Source organism: Anolis carolinensis, chromosome 5, assembly GCF_035594765.1.
Source record: "Anolis carolinensis isolate JA03-04 chromosome 5, rAnoCar3.1.pri, whole genome shotgun sequence".
Classification (NCBI taxonomy): domain Eukaryota; kingdom Metazoa; phylum Chordata; class Lepidosauria; order Squamata; family Dactyloidae; genus Anolis; species Anolis carolinensis.
In genome coordinates, this window is record NC_085845.1 from 112,499,519 (window position 1) to 112,516,799 (window position 17,281).

The following is a 17,281-nucleotide window of genomic DNA, read 5'->3' on the forward strand; positions in this document are numbered from 1 at the left end:
CTCCATCGTGCGTCCGCCTCCTCCCCTGGTCAGGGTGCTCAGTGATGAAGAATCCATATGAAATGAGGCCCTTCCTCCTTCCCTCTGACCTTGTTCTCCTTTCTCCTTTGCAGAACATCAGAAAATTATGTGTAAATTGTTTCACTTGCTGTCATGAGAGGAGTAGGTAGTAAAAGGGAAGTCATGTATTAGATCACCAGGAGGGGAAGTCAGGGATGCTGCTCTTCTCCCCTCTTAAAGAAGTACTGAGTGGGGAGGAAGGGCCCATGGAAATACAGATTTGGAGACTTTTGGGGTTGAATCTACCACAGGAAAGTAATGGCCCTAAAACAGCCCCTCTCTCAAGGCAACTCCTTCTTCCTCCCTCTCACCTTGTTCTTTCTCCTTTGCAGAACATCAGGAAATTATGTATAAATTGTTGGAAATGTTGTCGGGGAGGAGGTGTATCAAAATATACCCCGTAAAGCAAGCCCTTCCTCCTTCTCTTCTGGATGGTTTTTTCCCCTTCTAAATAGCTGCACAGGGTTCTGATACTAATGTTTGGCTGTTTTCTCTCCTTCTTCTCTAGTCCTCCAACGGAAGATCTAGAAGCCTCCTCCTCCGATGAGATCACAGAAATAGAGACCTGGGTAAGGAGGGAAGGCAGGAGGATTGTACTTCTGTGAAGAGGAGGGGACCAGGATTTCAACTAAGTCTCTTCTCTTTCTTCCACAGCACCAATGGATGGCATCTGCTCCGCAGCCCAGCGGGGATGCGTGGAGGAAGGGCCCCATTCCACCCGATGAGTCCTGGGTAAGGAGAGAAATGCAGGCGCCCTGTCTTCCTGCAAAGGGGAAGGGGAGGTCAGGATTTCACTTTGCTCTTCTCTTTCCTTGACAGAGCACTCTGGCCAGTGGAAGTGATGAGGACGCACTTTGGGGACAGCAGTCCCAGGAATCGAGGGAACTTCTTCTCACTTTTTGGGTGTGGGTTGGGCCTTTTTTTGGGCTAGGGGGGTCTTTGGGTGTTATGTACTAACATATTTTTTTTGTTTCTTTTAGTGAAGAACAAAGTCTAGTTATTGAAGATCTAGAAGACTAAGGTGAGTTGGGAAAATAGAGGGAGGGGTGCACCTGGTGGCACAGCGGATCAAACCACTGAGCTGCTGAACGTACCGACCAGAAGGTCAGTGGTTTGAATCCAGGCAGTGGGGTGAGCTCCCGCTGTTAGCCCCAGCTTCTGCCAACCTAACAATTCAAAAACATGCAAATGTGAGTAGATCACTATGTACCGCTCTGGCAGGAAGGTAACAGCGCTCCATGGAGTCATGCTGGCCACATGGCCTAGTAGGTATCTACGGACAATGCCGGCTCTGAGGCTTAGAAATGGAGATGAGCTCTAACCCACAGATTCGGACATGACTAGTCTTAATGTCAGGGGAAACCTTTATCTTTAACTCTCCCTTTTCAGATCCATCCTCTTCCTGGGACTGCTGTCTCCATCGTGTGTCCACCTCCTCCCCTGGTCAGGGTGCCCAGTGATGAAGAATCCATCTCGAATGAGGCCCTTCCTCCTTCCTACTGATCTTGTTCTCCGTTCTCCTTTGCAGAACATCAGGAAATTATGTATAAATTGTTGGAAATGTTGTCGGGGAGGAGGTGTATCAAAATATACCCCGTAAGGTAAGCCCTTCCTCCTTCTCTTCTGGATGGTTTTTTCCCCTTCTAAATAGCTTCACAGGGTTCTGATACTAATGTTCGGCTGATTTCTCTCCTTCTTCTCTAGTCCTCCAACGCAAGATCTGGAGGTCTCCTCCTCTGAGGTGATCACGGAAATGGAGACCTGGGTAAGGAGGGAAGGCAGGAGGATTGTACTTCTGTGAAGAGGAGGGGACCAGGATTTCAACTAAATCTCTTCTCTTTCTTCCACAGCACCAATGGATGGCATCTGCTCCGCAGCCCAGCTGGGATGCGTGGAGGAAGGGCCCCATTCCACCCGATGAGTCCTGGGTAAGGAGAGAAATGCAGGCGCCCTGTCTTCCTGCAAAGGGGAAGGGGAGGTCAGGATTTCACTTTGCTCTTCTCTTTCCTTGACAGAGCACTCTGGCCAGTGGAAGTGATGAGGACGCACTTTGGGGACAGCAGTCCCAGGAATCGAGGGAACTTCTTCTCACTTTTTGGGTGTGGGTTGGGCCTTTTTTTGGGCTAGGGGGGGTCTTTGGGTGTTATGTACTAACATATTTTTTTTGTTTCTTTTAGTGAAGAACAAAGTCTAGTTATTGAAGATCTAGAAGAATAAGGTGAGTTGGGAAAATAGAGGGAGGGGTGCACCTGGTGGCACAGCGGATCAAACCACTGAGCTGCTGAACGTACCGACCAGAAGGTCAGTGGTTTGAATCCAGGCAGTGGGGTGAGCTCCTGCTGTTCGCCCCAGCTTCTGCCAACCTAACAATTCAAAAACATGCAAATGTGAGTAGATCAATATGTACCGCTCTGGCAGGAAAGTAACAGCGCTACATGGAGTCATGCCAGCCACATGGCCTAGTAGGTATCTACGGACAATGCCAGCTCTGAGGCTTAGAAATGGAGATGAGCTCTAACCCACAGATTCGGACATGACTAGTCTTAATGTCAGGGGAAACCTTTATCTTTAACTCTCCCTTTTCAGATCCATCCTCTTCCTGGGACTGCTGTCTCCATCGTGTGTCCACCTCCTCCCCTGGTCAGGGTGCCCGGTGATGAAGAATCCATCTCGAATGAGGCCCTTCCTCCTTCCCACTGACCTTGTTCTCCTTTCTCCTTTGCAGAACATCAGGAAATTAGGTATAAATTTTTGGAAATGATGTTGGGGAGGAGGTGTATCAAAATATACCCCATAAGGTAAGCCCTTCCTCCTTCTTTTCTGGTTGTTTTTTTCCCCTTCTAAATAGCTTCACAGGGTTCTGATACTAATGTTCGGCTGATTTCTCTCCTTCTTCTCTAGTCCTCCAACGCAAGATCTGGAGGCCTCCTCCTCTGAGGCGATCACGGAAATGGAGACCTGGGTAAGGAGGGAAGTCAGGAGGATTGTACTTCTGTGAAGAGGAGGGGACCAGGATTTCAACTAAGTCTCTTCTCTTTCTTCCACAGCACCAATGGATGGCATCTGCTGGCCGGGATGCGAGGAGGAAGGGCCCTATTCCACATGATGAGTCCTGGGTAAGGAGCGAAATGGAGATGAGCACTAATCCACAGATTCGGACATGACTAGACTTAATGTCAGGGGAAACCTTTATCTTTAACTCTCCCTTTTCAGATCCATCCTCTTCCTGGGACTGCTGTCTCCATCGTGTGTCCACCTCCTCCCCTGGTCAGGGTGCCCAGTGATGAAGAATCCATCTCGAATGAGGCCCTTCCTCCTTCCCACTGACCTTGTTCTCCTTTCTCCTTTGCAGAACATCAGGAAATTAGGTATAAATTTTTGGAAATGATGTTGGGGAGGAGGTGTATCAAAATATACCCCATAAGGTAAGCCCATCCTCCTTCTTTTCTGGTTGTTTTTTTCCCCTTCTAAATAGCTTCACAGGGTTCTGATACTAATGTTCGGCTGATTTCTCTCCTTCTTCTCTAGTCCTCCAACGCAAGATCTGGAGGCCTCCTCCTCTGAGGCGATCACGGAAATGGAGACCTGGGTAAGGAGGGAAGGCAGAAGGATTGTACTTCTGTGAAGAGTAGGGGACCAGGATTTCAACTAAGTCTCTTCTCTTTCTTCCACAGCACCAATGGATGGCATCTGCTGGCCGGGATGCGAGGAGGAAGGGCCCCATTCCACCTGAGGAGTCCTGGGTAAGGAGCGAAATGGAGATGAGCACTAACCTACAGATTCGGACATGACTAGACTTAATGTCAGGGGAAACCTTTATCTTTAACTATCCCTTTTCAGATCCATCCTCTTCTTGGGACTGCTGTCTCCATCGTGCGTCCGCCTCCTCCCCTGGTCAGGGTGCTCAGTGATGAAGAATCCATATGAAATGAGGCCCTTCCTCCTTCCCTCTGACCTTGTTCTCCTTTCTCCTTTGCAGAACATCAGAAAATTATGTGTAAATTGTTTCACTTGCTGTCATGAGAGGAGTAGGTAGTAAAAGGGAAGTCATGTATTAGATCACCAGGAGGGGAAGTCAGGGATGCTGCTCTTCTCCCCTCTTAAAGAAGTACTGAGTGGGGAGGAAGGGCCCATGGAAATACAGATTTGGAGACTTTTGGGGTTGAATCTACCACAGGAAAGTAATGGCCCTAAAACAGCCCCTCTCTCAAGGCAACTCCTTCTTCCTCCCTCTCACCTTGTTCTTTCTCCTTTGCAGAACATCAGGAAATTATGTATAAATTGTTGGAAATGTTGTCGGGGAGGAGGTGTATCAAAATATACCCCGTAAAGCAAGCCCTTCCTCCTTCTCTTCTGGATGGTTTTTTCCCCTTCTAAATAGCTGCACAGGGTTCTGATACTAATGTTTGGCTGTTTTCTCTCCTTCTTCTCTAGTCCTCCAACGGAAGATCTAGAAGCCTCCTCCTCCGATGAGATCACAGAAATAGAGACCTGGGTAAGGAGGGAAGGCAGGAGGATTGTACTTCTGTGAAGAGGAGGGGACCAGGATTTCAACTAAGTCTCTTCTCTTTCTTCCACAGCACCAATGGATGGCATCTGCTCCGCAGCCCAGCTGGGATGCGTGGAGGAAGGGCCCCATTCCACCCGATGAGTCCTGGGTAAGGAGAGAAATGCAGGCGCCCTGTCTTCCTGCAAAGGGGAAGGGGAGGTCAGGATTTCACTTTGCTCTTCTCTTTCCTTGACAGAGCACTCTGGCCAGTGGAAGTGATGAGGACGCACTTTGGGGACAGCAGTCCCAGGAATCGAGGGAACTTCTTCTCACTTTTTGGGTGTGGGTTGGGCCTTTTTTTGGGCTAGGGGGGTCTTTGGGTGTTATGTACTAACATATTTTTTTTGTTTCTTTTAGTGAAGAACAAAGTCTAGTTATTGAAGATCTAGAAGACTAAGGTGAGTTGGGAAAATAGAGGGAGGGGTGCACCTGGTGGCACAGCGGATCAAACCACTGAGCTGCTGAACGTACCGACCAGAAGGTCAGTGGTTTGAATCCAGGCAGTGGGGTGAGCTCCCGCTGTTAGCCCCAGCTTCTGCCAACCTAACAATTCAAAAACATGCAAATGTGAGTAGATCACTATGTACCGCTCTGGCAGGAAGGTAACAGCGCTCCATGGAGTCATGCTGGCCACATGGCCTAGTAGGTATCTACGGACAATGCCGGCTCTGAGGCTTAGAAATGGAGATGAGCTCTAACCCACAGATTCGGACATGACTAGTCTTAATGTCAGGGGAAACCTTTATCTTTAACTCTCCCTTTTCAGATCCATCCTCTTCCTGGGACTGCTGTCTCCATCGTGTGTCCACCTCCTCCCCTGGTCAGGGTGCCCAGTGATGAAGAATCCATCTCGAATGAGGCCCTTCCTCCTTCCTACTGATCTTGTTCTCCGTTCTCCTTTGCAGAACATCAGGAAATTATGTATAAATTGTTGGAAATGTTGTCGGGGAGGAGGTGTATCAAAATATACCCCGTAAGGTAAGCCCTTCCTCCTTCTCTTCTGGATGGTTTTTTCCCCTTCTAAATAGCTTCACAGGGTTCTGATACTAATGTTCGGCTGATTTCTCTCCTTCTTCTCTAGTCCTCCAACGCAAGATCTGGAGGCCTCCTCCTCTGAGGCAATCACGGAAATGGAGACCTGGGTAAGGAGGGAAGGCAGGAGGATTGTACTTCTGTGAAGAGGAGGGGACCAGGATTTCAACTAAGTCTCTTCTCTTTCTTCCACAGCACCAATGGATGGCATCTGCTGGCCGGGATGCGAGGAGGAAGGGCCCCATTCCACCCGATGAGTCCTGGGTAAGTAGAGAAATGCAGGCGCCCTGTCTTCCTGCAAAGGGGAAGGGGAGGTCAGGATTTCACTTTGCTCTTCTCTTTCCTTGACAGAGCACTCTGGCCAGTGGAAGTGATGAGGACGCACTTTGGGGACAGCAGTCCCAGGAATCGAGGGAACTTCTTCTCACTTTTTGGGTGTGGGTTGGGCCTTTTTTTGGGCTGGAGGGGTCTTTGGGTGTTATGTACTAACATTTTTTTTGTATCTTTTAGTGAAGAACAAAGTCTAGTTATTGAAGATCTAGAAGACTAAGGTGAGTTGGGAAAATAGAGGGAGGGGTGCACCTGGTGGCACAGCGGATCAAACCACTGAGCTGCTGAACGTACCGACCAGAAGGTCAGTGGTTTGAATCCAGGCAGTGGGGTGAGCTCCCGCTGTTAGCCCCAGCTTCTGCCAACCTAACAATTCAAAAACATGCAAATGTGAGTAGATCACTATGTACCGCTCTGGCAGGAAGGTAACAGCGCTCCATGGAGTCATGCCGGCCACATGGCCTAGTAGGTATCTACGGACAATGCCGGCTCTGAGGCTTAGAAATGGAGATGAGCTCTAACCCACAGATTCGGACATGACTAGACTTAATGTCAGGGGAAACCTTTATCTTTAACTCTCCCTTTTCAGATCCATCCTCTTCCTGGGACTGCTGTCTCCATCGTGTGTCCACTTCCTCCCCTGGTCAAGGTGCCCAGTGATGAAGAATCCATCTCAAATGAGGCCCTTCCTCCTTCCCTCTGACCTTGTTCTCCTTTCTCCTTTGCAGAACATCAGGAAATTAGGTATAAATTTTTGGAAATAATGTCGGGGAGGAGGTGTATCAAAATACACCCCATAAGGTAAGCCCTTCCTCCTTCTTTTCTGGTTGTTTTTTTCCCCTTCTAAATAGCTTCACAGGGTTCTGATACTAATGTTCGGCTGATTTCTCTCCTTCTTCTCTAGTCCTCCAACGCAAGATCTGGAGGCCTCCTCCTCCGAGGCGATCACGGAAATGGAGACCTGGGTAAGGAGGGAAGGCAGGAGGATTGTACTTCTGTGAAGAGGAGGGGACCAGGATTTCAACTAAGTCTCTTCTCTTTCTTCCACAGCACCAATGGATGGCATCTGCTGGCTGGGATGCGAGGAGGAAGGCCCCCATTCCACCCGATGAGTCCTGGGTAAGGAGCGAAATGGAGATGAGCACTAACCCACAGATTCGGACATGACTAGACTTAATGTCAGGGGAAACCTTTATCTTTAACTCTCCCTTTTCAGATCCATCCTCTTCCTGGGACTGCTGTCTCCATCGTGTGTCCACCTCCTCCCCTGGTCAGGGTGCCCAGTGATGAAGAATCCATCTCGAATGAGGCCCTTCCTCCTTCCCTCTGACCTTGTTCTCCTTTCTCCTTTGCAGAACATCAGGAAATTATGTATAAATTGTTGGAAATGTTGTCGGGGAGGAGGTGTATCAAAATATACCCCGTAAGGTAAGCCCTTCCTCCTTCTCTTCTGGATGGTTTTTTCCCCTTCTAAATAGCTGCACAGGGTTCTGATACTAATGTTTGGCTGTTTTCTCTCCTTCTTCTCTAGTCCTCCAACGGAAGATCTAGAAGCCTCCTCCTCCGATGAGATCACGGAAATAGAGACCTGGGTAAGGAGGGAAGGCAGGAGGATTGTACTTCTGTGAAGAGTAGGGGACCAGGATTTCAACTAAGTCTCTTCTCTTTCTTCCACAGCACCAATGGATGGCATCTGCTGGCCGGGATGCGAGGAGGAAGGGCCCCATTCCACCTGAGGAGTCCTGGGTAAGGAGCGAAATGGAGATGAGCACTAACCTACAGATTCGGACATGACTAGACTTAATGTCAGGGGAAACCTTTATCTTTAACTATCCCTTTTCAGATCCATCCTCTTCTTGGGACTGCTGTCTCCATCGTGCGTCCGCCTCCTCCCCTGGTCAGGGTGCTCAGTGATGAAGAATCCATATGAAATGAGGCCCTTCCTCCTTCCCTCTGACCTTGTTCTCCTTTCTCCTTTGCAGAACATCAGAAAATTATGTGTAAATTGTTTCACTTGCTGTCATGAGAGGAGTAGGTAGTAAAAGGGAAGTCATGTATTAGATCACCAGGAGGGGAAGTCAGGGATGCTGCTCTTCTCCCCTCTTAAAGAAGTACTGAGTGGGGAGGAAGGGCCCATGGAAATACAGATTTGGAGACTTTTGGGGTTGAATCTACCACAGGAAAGTAATGGCCCTAAAACAGCCCCTCTCTCAAGGCAACTCCTTCTTCCTCCCTCTCACCTTGTTCTTTCTCCTTTGCAGAACATCAGGAAATTATGTATAAATTGTTGGAAATGTTGTCGGGGAGGAGGTGTATCAAAATATACCCCGTAAAGCAAGCCCTTCCTCCTTCTCTTCTGGATGGTTTTTTCCCCTTCTAAATAGCTGCACAGGGTTCTGATACTAATGTTTGGCTGTTTTCTCTCCTTCTTCTCTAGTCCTCCAACGGAAGATCTAGAAGCCTCCTCCTCCGATGAGATCACAGAAATAGAGACCTGGGTAAGGAGGGAAGGCAGGAGGATTGTACTTCTGTGAAGAGGAGGGGACCAGGATTTCAACTAAGTCTCTTCTCTTTCTTCCACAGCACCAATGGATGGCATCTGCTCCGCAGCCCAGCGGGGATGCGTGGAGGAAGGGCCCCATTCCACCCGATGAGTCCTGGGTAAGGAGAGAAATGCAGGCGCCCTGTCTTCCTGCAAAGGGGAAGGGGAGGTCAGGATTTCACTTTGCTCTTCTCTTTCCTTGACAGAGCACTCTGGCCAGTGGAAGTGATGAGGACGCACTTTGGGGACAGCAGTCCCAGGAATCGAGGGAACTTCTTCTCACTTTTTGGGTGTGGGTTGGGCCTTTTTTTGGGCTAGGGGGGTCTTTGGGTGTTATGTACTAACATATTTTTTTTGTTTCTTTTAGTGAAGAACAAAGTCTAGTTATTGAAGATCTAGAAGACTAAGGTGAGTTGGGAAAATAGAGGGAGGGGTGCACCTGGTGGCACAGCGGATCAAACCACTGAGCTGCTGAACGTACCGACCAGAAGGTCAGTGGTTTGAATCCAGGCAGTGGGGTGAGCTCCCGCTGTTAGCCCCAGCTTCTGCCAACCTAACAATTCAAAAACATGCAAATGTGAGTAGATCACTATGTACCGCTCTGGCAGGAAGGTAACAGCGCTCCATGGAGTCATGCTGGCCACATGGCCTAGTAGGTATCTACGGACAATGCCGGCTCTGAGGCTTAGAAATGGAGATGAGCTCTAACCCACAGATTCGGACATGACTAGTCTTAATGTCAGGGGAAACCTTTATCTTTAACTCTCCCTTTTCAGATCCATCCTCTTCCTGGGACTGCTGTCTCCATCGTGTGTCCACCTCCTCCCCTGGTCAGGGTGCCCAGTGATGAAGAATCCATCTCGAATGAGGCCCTTCCTCCTTCCTACTGATCTTGTTCTCCGTTCTCCTTTGCAGAACATCAGGAAATTATGTATAAATTGTTGGAAATGTTGTCGGGGAGGAGGTGTATCAAAATATACCCCGTAAGGTAAGCCCTTCCTCCTTCTCTTCTGGATGGTTTTTTCCCCTTCTAAATAGCTTCACAGGGTTCTGATACTAATGTTCGGCTGATTTCTCTCCTTCTTCTCTAGTCCTCCAACGCAAGATCTGGAGGTCTCCTCCTCTGAGGTGATCACGGAAATGGAGACCTGGGTAAGGAGGGAAGGCAGGAGGATTGTACTTCTGTGAAGAGGAGGGGACCAGGATTTCAACTAAATCTCTTCTCTTTCTTCCACAGCACCAATGGATGGCATCTGCTCCGCAGCCCAGCTGGGATGCGTGGAGGAAGGGCCCCATTCCACCCGATGAGTCCTGGGTAAGGAGAGAAATGCAGGCGCCCTGTCTTCCTGCAAAGGGGAAGGGGAGGTCAGGATTTCACTTTGCTCTTCTCTTTCCTTGACAGAGCACTCTGGCCAGTGGAAGTGATGAGGACGCACTTTGGGGACAGCAGTCCCAGGAATCGAGGGAACTTCTTCTCACTTTTTGGGTGTGGGTTGGGCCTTTTTTTGGGCTAGGGGGGGTCTTTGGGTGTTATGTACTAACATATTTTTTTTGTTTCTTTTAGTGAAGAACAAAGTCTAGTTATTGAAGATCTAGAAGAATAAGGTGAGTTGGGAAAATAGAGGGAGGGGTGCACCTGGTGGCACAGCGGATCAAACCACTGAGCTGCTGAACGTACCGACCAGAAGGTCAGTGGTTTGAATCCAGGCAGTGGGGTGAGCTCCTGCTGTTCGCCCCAGCTTCTGCCAACCTAACAATTCAAAAACATGCAAATGTGAGTAGATCAATATGTACCGCTCTGGCAGGAAAGTAACAGCGCTACATGGAGTCATGCCAGCCACATGGCCTAGTAGGTATCTACGGACAATGCCAGCTCTGAGGCTTAGAAATGGAGATGAGCTCTAACCCACAGATTCGGACATGACTAGTCTTAATGTCAGGGGAAACCTTTATCTTTAACTCTCCCTTTTCAGATCCATCCTCTTCCTGGGACTGCTGTCTCCATCGTGTGTCCACCTCCTCCCCTGGTCAGGGTGCCCGGTGATGAAGAATCCATCTCGAATGAGGCCCTTCCTCCTTCCCACTGACCTTGTTCTCCTTTCTCCTTTGCAGAACATCAGGAAATTAGGTATAAATTTTTGGAAATGATGTTGGGGAGGAGGTGTATCAAAATATACCCCATAAGGTAAGCCCTTCCTCCTTCTTTTCTGGTTGTTTTTTTCCCCTTCTAAATAGCTTCACAGGGTTCTGATACTAATGTTCGGCTGATTTCTCTCCTTCTTCTCTAGTCCTCCAACGCAAGATCTGGAGGCCTCCTCCTCTGAGGCGATCACGGAAATGGAGACCTGGGTAAGGAGGGAAGTCAGGAGGATTGTACTTCTGTGAAGAGGAGGGGACCAGGATTTCAACTAAGTCTCTTCTCTTTCTTCCACAGCACCAATGGATGGCATCTGCTGGCCGGGATGCGAGGAGGAAGGGCCCTATTCCACATGATGAGTCCTGGGTAAGGAGCGAAATGGAGATGAGCACTAATCCACAGATTCGGACATGACTAGACTTAATGTCAGGGGAAACCTTTATCTTTAACTCTCCCTTTTCAGATCCATCCTCTTCCTGGGACTGCTGTCTCCATCGTGTGTCCACCTCCTCCCCTGGTCAGGGTGCCCAGTGATGAAGAATCCATCTCGAATGAGGCCCTTCCTCCTTCCCACTGACCTTGTTCTCCTTTCTCCTTTGCAGAACATCAGGAAATTAGGTATAAATTTTTGGAAATGATGTTGGGGAGGAGGTGTATCAAAATATACCCCATAAGGTAAGCCCATCCTCCTTCTTTTCTGGTTGTTTTTTTCCCCTTCTAAATAGCTTCACAGGGTTCTGATACTAATGTTCGGCTGATTTCTCTCCTTCTTCTCTAGTCCTCCAACGCAAGATCTGGAGGCCTCCTCCTCTGAGGCGATCACGGAAATGGAGACCTGGGTAAGGAGGGAAGGCAGAAGGATTGTACTTCTGTGAAGAGTAGGGGACCAGGATTTCAACTAAGTCTCTTCTCTTTCTTCCACAGCACCAATGGATGGCATCTGCTGGCCGGGATGCGAGGAGGAAGGGCCCCATTCCACCTGAGGAGTCCTGGGTAAGGAGCGAAATGGAGATGAGCACTAACCTACAGATTCGGACATGACTAGACTTAATGTCAGGGGAAACCTTTATCTTTAACTATCCCTTTTCAGATCCATCCTCTTCTTGGGACTGCTGTCTCCATCGTGCGTCCGCCTCCTCCCCTGGTCAGGGTGCTCAGTGATGAAGAATCCATATGAAATGAGGCCCTTCCTCCTTCCCTCTGACCTTGTTCTCCTTTCTCCTTTGCAGAACATCAGAAAATTATGTGTAAATTGTTTCACTTGCTGTCATGAGAGGAGTAGGTAGTAAAAGGGAAGTCATGTATTAGATCACCAGGAGGGGAAGTCAGGGATGCTGCTCTTCTCCCCTCTTAAAGAAGTACTGAGTGGGGAGGAAGGGCCCATGGAAATACAGATTTGGAGACTTTTGGGGTTGAATCTACCACAGGAAAGTAATGGCCCTAAAACAGCCCCTCTCTCAAGGCAACTCCTTCTTCCTCCCTCTCACCTTGTTCTTTCTCCTTTGCAGAACATCAGGAAATTATGTATAAATTGTTGGAAATGTTGTCGGGGAGGAGGTGTATCAAAATATACCCCGTAAAGCAAGCCCTTCCTCCTTCTCTTCTGGATGGTTTTTTCCCCTTCTAAATAGCTGCACAGGGTTCTGATACTAATGTTTGGCTGTTTTCTCTCCTTCTTCTCTAGTCCTCCAACGGAAGATCTAGAAGCCTCCTCCTCCGATGAGATCACAGAAATAGAGACCTGGGTAAGGAGGGAAGGCAGGAGGATTGTACTTCTGTGAAGAGGAGGGGACCAGGATTTCAACTAAGTCTCTTCTCTTTCTTCCACAGCACCAATGGATGGCATCTGCTCCGCAGCCCAGCTGGGATGCGTGGAGGAAGGGCCCCATTCCACCCGATGAGTCCTGGGTAAGGAGAGAAATGCAGGCGCCCTGTCTTCCTGCAAAGGGGAAGGGGAGGTCAGGATTTCACTTTGCTCTTCTCTTTCCTTGACAGAGCACTCTGGCCAGTGGAAGTGATGAGGACGCACTTTGGGGACAGCAGTCCCAGGAATCGAGGGAACTTCTTCTCACTTTTTGGGTGTGGGTTGGGCCTTTTTTTGGGCTAGGGGGGTCTTTGGGTGTTATGTACTAACATATTTTTTTTGTTTCTTTTAGTGAAGAACAAAGTCTAGTTATTGAAGATCTAGAAGACTAAGGTGAGTTGGGAAAATAGAGGGAGGGGTGCACCTGGTGGCACAGCGGATCAAACCACTGAGCTGCTGAACGTACCGACCAGAAGGTCAGTGGTTTGAATCCAGGCAGTGGGGTGAGCTCCCGCTGTTAGCCCCAGCTTCTGCCAACCTAACAATTCAAAAACATGCAAATGTGAGTAGATCACTATGTACCGCTCTGGCAGGAAGGTAACAGCGCTCCATGGAGTCATGCTGGCCACATGGCCTAGTAGGTATCTACGGACAATGCCGGCTCTGAGGCTTAGAAATGGAGATGAGCTCTAACCCACAGATTCGGACATGACTAGTCTTAATGTCAGGGGAAACCTTTATCTTTAACTCTCCCTTTTCAGATCCATCCTCTTCCTGGGACTGCTGTCTCCATCGTGTGTCCACCTCCTCCCCTGGTCAGGGTGCCCAGTGATGAAGAATCCATCTCGAATGAGGCCCTTCCTCCTTCCTACTGATCTTGTTCTCCGTTCTCCTTTGCAGAACATCAGGAAATTATGTATAAATTGTTGGAAATGTTGTCGGGGAGGAGGTGTATAAAAATATACCCCGTAAGGTAAGCCCTTCCTCCTTCTCTTCTGGATGGTTTTTTCCCCTTCTAAATAGCTTCACAGGGTTCTGATACTAATGTTCGGCTGATTTCTCTCCTTCTTCTCTAGTCCTCCAACGCAAGATCTGGAGGCCTCCTCCTCTGAGGCAATCACGGAAATGGAGACCTGGGTAAGGAGGGAAGGCAGGAGGATTGTACTTCTGTGAAGAGGAGGGGACCAGGATTTCAACTAAGTCTCTTCTCTTTCTTCCACAGCACCAATGGATGGCATCTGCTGGCCGGGATGCGAGGAGGAAGGGCCCCATTCCACCCGATGAGTCCTGGGTAAGTAGAGAAATGCAGGCGCCCTGTCTTCCTGCAAAGGGGAAGGGGAGGTCAGGATTTCACTTTGCTCTTCTCTTTCCTTGACAGAGCACTCTGGCCAGTGGAAGTGATGAGGACGCACTTTGGGGACAGCAGTCCCAGGAATCGAGGGAACTTCTTCTCACTTTTTGGGTGTGGGTTGGGCCTTTTTTTGGGCTGGAGGGGTCTTTGGGTGTTATGTACTAACATTTTTTTTGTATCTTTTAGTGAAGAACAAAGTCTAGTTATTGAAGATCTAGAAGACTAAGGTGAGTTGGGAAAATAGAGGGAGGGGTGCACCTGGTGGCACAGCGGATCAAACCACTGAGCTGCTGAACGTACCGACCAGAAGGTCAGTGGTTTGAATCCAGGCAGTGGGGTGAGCTCCCGCTGTTAGCCCCAGCTTCTGCCAACCTAACAATTCAAAAACATGCAAATGTGAGTAGATCACTATGTACCGCTCTGGCAGGAAGGTAACAGCGCTCCATGGAGTCATGCCGGCCACATGGCCTAGTAGGTATCTACGGACAATGCCGGCTCTGAGGCTTAGAAATGGAGATGAGCTCTAACCCACAGATTCGGACATGACTAGACTTAATGTCAGGGGAAACCTTTATCTTTAACTCTCCCTTTTCAGATCCATCCTCTTCCTGGGACTGCTGTCTCCATCGTGTGTCCACTTCCTCCCCTGGTCAAGGTGCCCAGTGATGAAGAATCCATCTCAAATGAGGCCCTTCCTCCTTCCCTCTGACCTTGTTCTCCTTTCTCCTTTGCAGAACATCAGGAAATTAGGTATAAATTTTTGGAAATAATGTCGGGGAGGAGGTGTATCAAAATACACCCCATAAGGTAAGCCCTTCCTCCTTCTTTTCTGGTTGTTTTTTTCCCCTTCTAAATAGCTTCACAGGGTTCTGATACTAATGTTCGGCTGATTTCTCTCCTTCTTCTCTAGTCCTCCAACGCAAGATCTGGAGGCCTCCTCCTCCGAGGCGATCACGGAAATGGAGACCTGGGTAAGGAGGGAAGGCAGGAGGATTGTACTTCTGTGAAGAGGAGGGGACCAGGATTTCAACTAAGTCTCTTCTCTTTCTTCCACAGCACCAATGGATGGCATCTGCTGGCTGGGATGCGAGGAGGAAGGCCCCCATTCCACCCGATGAGTCCTGGGTAAGGAGCGAAATGGAGATGAGCACTAACCCACAGATTCGGACATGACTAGACTTAATGTCAGGGGAAACCTTTATCTTTAACTCTCCCTTTTCAGATCCATCCTCTTCCTGGGACTGCTGTCTCCATCGTGTGTCCACCTCCTCCCCTGGTCAGGGTGCCCAGTGATGAAGAATCCATCTCGAATGAGGCCCTTCCTCCTTCCCTCTGACCTTGTTCTCCTTTCTCCTTTGCAGAACATCAGGAAATTATGTATAAATTGTTGGAAATGTTGTCGGGGAGGAGGTGTATCAAAATATACCCCGTAAGGTAAGCCCTTCCTCCTTCTCTTCTGGATGGTTTTTTCCCCTTCTAAATAGCTGCACAGGGTTCTGATACTAATGTTTGGCTGTTTTCTCTCCTTCTTCTCTAGTCCTCCAACGGAAGATCTAGAAGCCTCCTCCTCCGATGAGATCACGGAAATAGAGACCTGGGTAAGGAGGGAAGGCAGGAGGATTGTACTTCTGTGAAGAGGAGGGGACCAGGATTTCAACTAAATCTCTTCTCTTTCTTCCACAGCACCAATGGATGGCATCTGCTCCACAGCCCGGCTGGGATGCGTGGAGGAAGGGCCCCCTTCCACCAGATGAGTCCTGGGTAAGGAGAGAAATGCAGGCGCCCTGTCTTCCTGCAAAGGGGAAGGGGAGGTCAGGATTTCACTTTGCTCTTCTCTTTCCTTGACAGAGCACTCTGGCCAGTGGAAGTGATGAGGACGCACTTTGGGGACAGCAGTCCCAGGAATCGAGGGAACTTCTTCTCACTTTTTGGGTGTGGGTTGGGCCTTTTTTTGGGCTAGGGGGGTCTTTGGGTGTTACGTACTAACATATTTTTTTTGTTTCTTTTAGTGAAGAACAAAGTCTAGTTATTGATGATCTAGAAGAATAAGGTGAGTTCGTATTGGAAAATAGAGGGAGGGATGCGCCCGATGGTGCAGCAGGTTAAAACACTGATCGGATGAATTACTGACCAAAAAGTCGACGGTTCAAATCCAGGCAGCGGGGTGAGCTCCCGCTGTTTGTCCAAGCTTATGCCAACCTAGCAGTTCAGAAACATGCAAATGTGAGTAGATCAATGGACCTCTGGCAGGAAGGTAACAGCGCTCCATGCAGTCATGCCGGCCACACGACCTAGCAGCTGTCTACGGACAACCCTGGCTCTTAGGCTTAGAAATGGAGATGAGCACCAGAGTCGGACACGACTAGACTTGATGTCAGAGGAAAACCTTTAACTTTACCCACAGGTACAGGCAGATTCGTCTTGGGCGCAGGAACGGGGACCTCCACTTAGGAGAGGAAAAGGCAATTAGGTCCTGAAAGGCTTTCTGGCTGGAGAGTGCCTCTATTTGCATATTTGTGTATTTTAAATTGCATGCAAATGCTTTTATGTTAAGCCACTCGGAGTCTCCTTTGGGAGAGATAAAACAGTGTATACATAAATATAATAACTCTCCCTCTTCAGCCGCTCACACAACGTCTCCATGACTTCTGCCTTGGACTGCTGTTTCCATTGTGCGTCCATACTCCTCCTTTTCCCCTAGTCAGGGTGCCCTGTGAACCAAAGGACTCTGCTTGAATGAGGCCCTCACTCCTTCCATCCCGGTTTGGCTGCATGGCTGATACCATCCAGAAACACCTTTAGTCTGCCTTGTGAAATAATGATCAAGTGCTTCACAGCTATTGGCTCAAAGGCAGAAACAGGCAATTGACTTGCAAAAAGTTGTAGATTTTGGAAAATTCCAGGTTCAGGTGTAGGGTTGCTCCTTCTGTATTACTAAAATGTCTATCCATTATCAGATTTTCGTAAAGTACCTCAAGCAGAAAGCAGAACAAATAATTCAGAAGCAAATTTTCTGTTTCTTCCTCTTCATCTTCTAATGGCTCATAAAGGGAAGCAATGAACTTGGCCACAAAATTAATCACTTGTTCCACTCCAGGTTCCCGTTTGTAGATTATTAAGGCATATTTAAGATAATGAACAAACTCTTCATGAAAACCGCATTTTTTCCTGCAACCAGAAGAGTTACATCATACTCAATATGATTTCATTTTCACAACTGAACTCTAGAAGAACAGAAAGAGGCAGAGGCGGAAAACATATTATCCCCGTTCAGTCAACTTTCGTTCTCAACTTATAGTTTCTATCCACCAATTTGTTTCTAGAAGCATAATTTACTTGCAGTGCCATTAAAAACGTTTATGGTTTTTAAAGATACTGCAGTCTTTTATAAGTGTTTTGAACAATTCCGTTAATTTTAGAGCACTGATTCTTAAACAGTGGCTTCTGACCCCCTTAGATCAATGACACAGTCATGA

The 17,281-nt window shown here is 48.4% G+C and overlaps 1 long non-coding RNA gene across 3 annotated transcripts in view; it reads right to left on the reverse strand.

Annotated features, from left to right (window-relative positions):
• The window catches only part of LOC107983833 (uncharacterized), a 195,574-nt gene that overhangs the window by 53,228 nt on the left and 125,065 nt on the right, over nt 1–17,281 (reverse strand). For 2 of the 3 annotated variants that reach the window (XR_010006612.1, XR_010006614.1), the window contains one exon: nt 1–16,973. This exon is cut by the window's left edge and continues 19,713 nt beyond it. The exons of the other annotated variant lie outside the window; for it this stretch is intronic. This is a non-coding gene — a long non-coding RNA (uncharacterized LOC107983833). The remainder of the gene's footprint in view (nt 16,974–17,281) is intronic. 3 annotated transcript variants of the gene reach the window in all.